Source organism: Panulirus ornatus, chromosome 2 (assembly GCF_036320965.1).
Source record: "Panulirus ornatus isolate Po-2019 chromosome 2, ASM3632096v1, whole genome shotgun sequence".
NCBI lineage: Eukaryota > Metazoa > Arthropoda > Malacostraca > Decapoda > Palinuridae > Panulirus > Panulirus ornatus.
The window spans coordinates 61770108-61772607 of record NC_092225.1 but is presented as its reverse complement, the minus strand read 5'-3'; the positions used below and the strand labels follow the sequence as shown (position 1 = coordinate 61772607).

The following is a 2500-nucleotide window of genomic DNA, read 5'->3' as shown; positions in this document are numbered from 1 at the left end:
TAACTTTCTTCTTTCACACACTTTACCAAACTCAGTCATCAGCTTCTGCAGTTTCTCACATGAATCAGCCACCAGCGCTGTATCATCAGCGAACAACAACTGACTCACTTCCCAAGCTCTCTCATCCCCAACGGACTTCATACTTGCCCCTCTTTCCAAAACTCTTGCATTCACCTCCCTAACAACCCCATCCATAAACAAATTAAACAACCATGGAGACATCACACACCCCTGCCGCAAACCTACATTCACTGAGAACCAATCACTTTCCTCTCTTCCTACACGTACACATGCCTTACATCCTCGATAAAAACTTTTCACTGCTTCTAACAACTTGCCTCCCACACCATATATTCTTAATACCTTCCACAGAGCATCTCTATCAACTCTATCATATGCCTTCTCCAGATCCATAAATGCTACATACAAATCCATTTGCTTTTCTAAGTATTTCTCACATACATTCTTCAAAGCAAACACCTGCTCCACACATCCTCTACCACTTCTGAAACCACACTGCTCTTCCCCAATCTGATGCTCTGTACATGCCTTCACCCTCTCAATCAATATCCTCCCATATAATTTACCAGGAATACTCAACAAACTTATACCTCTGTAATTTGAGCACTCACTCTTATCCCCTTTGCCTTTGTACAATGGCACTTTGCACGCATTCCGCCAATCCTCAGGCACCTCACCATGAGTCATACATACATTAAATAACCTTACCAACCAGTCAACAATACAGTCACCCCCTTTTTTAATAAATTCCACTGCAATACCATCCAAACCTGCTGCCTTGCCGGCTTTCATCTTCCGCAAAGCTTTTACTACCTCTTCTCTGTTTACCAAATCATTTTCACTAACCCTCTCGCTTTGCACACCACCTCGACCAAAACACCCTATATCTGCCACTCTATCATCAAACACATTCAACAAACCTTCAAAATACTCACTCCATCTCCTTCTCACATCACCACTGCTTGTTATTATTATTATCATTATTACTTATTATTATTATTATTATTACTATTATTACTATTATTATTATTATCATAATTATTATTATCATTACTATTATTATATCATTATTATGTTATTATCGATGTCAGTTTCTGTTGGTCATGCCAGCTTTGATACTGCTGCTGTTGCAGCTGTAAACCCGGCCACAACTCTCCTACCAGGTGTCAGAAAGACTGATTGCTACTGTTACTAATGGTGTTGTCTCACCTGTTATTGCTGCACCACACAGCCCAGCTCCTCCTGTAGTGTCAGTCGTTCCTGATGCTGCTATTGCTTCTGTTTCTCCTGCTGCTGATGCTACTGCTGCTGTTGCTCCTGCTACTGTTGCTTCTGCTACTGTTGCTTCTGCTACTGTTGCTTCCGTTTCTGCTACTGCTGCTGCTGTTGCTTCTGCTACTGTTGCTTCTGTTTCTGTTGCTGCTGTTTCTGCTGCTGCTGCAGTTATTTCCAGTTTTGGTAATGCAGGTGCCAATCGTGAGGAGGGTAGAGGACGTTACTGGCGCTGTCTGTTTGACCAACACCGCTCTGGCACTGGTCCGGGCTCTCGTTGTCTTGGTTCCGGCGGCGAGCGACACTCGCTAACCCTTTCGCGTGTGGCCACCAGCGAACACAAGAACCAATCTAAACTACACACGATTTGGTTATCAAGACTTATTGATTGCACAGTATCACGAACTGTTAATATACGACTCTAACATAAGTGATAAAAAGAAACATTTGTCTTTCTGAATACATTAAGATTTACAGGACTCATGGTTTTTACTCTACTTCACTAAAAAATCTATATGTTTTCTGGAAATGAGTATCCCACAAATCTGTTAAATTCTCAGTTCTTCCATTCTACGAAGAATTATCCGCATATGATTATCTATATCTCAAGTTTCTTCTATGGTGGAAGAGGCGAGTCCATACATCTTTCTCAATGAGTTTCTAACACTTTTAGCAGCAGGAACACACACAGTTATGGCTACAAGAGGAGAGTGGCTGAAAGATAAGCTATTCGAGAGGGAGAGAACAGGAACTTTACACTGGACAGACATGAATGGAGGAAGGTAATGCCTGGAGAACTAAAGAGACGGAAGACTTCTGATTCCCCTTTTGGTTTGGAGACAAATGGAGAGAGAGAGAGAGAGAGAGAGAGAGAGAGAGAGAGAGAGAGAGAGAGAGAGAGAGAGAGAGAGAGAGAGAGAGAGAGAGAGAGAGAGAGAGACAGAGACAGAGACAGAGAGAGAGAGAGAGAGAGAGAGAGAGAGAGAGAGAGAGAGAGAGAGAGAGAGAGAGAGAGAGAGAGAGAGATGTCAAACATACTCAATACTGGGACTGATAAAACCTTTGTAGAATGATTGCCCACGAGATCAATAATTACGGCGCGTATGCAACATTCCCAGCTCATGGGAAGCAGGTGAGGATTATCTTGGGGCTACCCACGATAGAGGGAGGATATGGTTATGCCACAATGACTATGTTATAACAGAGA

The 2500-nt window shown here is 42.6% G+C and overlaps 1 protein-coding gene across 1 annotated transcript in view; it reads right to left on the bottom strand.

Annotated features, from left to right (window-relative positions):
- LOC139752894 (uncharacterized) overlaps window positions 1-1900 on the bottom strand; it is a 21248-nt gene extending 19348 nt beyond the window's left edge. Inside the window, exon 1 of the mRNA XM_071668927.1 lies at window positions 1231-1900. The gene's annotated coding sequence lies outside the window, so the exon portion shown is untranslated. The remainder of the gene's footprint in view (window positions 1-1230) is intronic.
- Window positions 1901-2500: the final 600 nt, after the last annotated feature.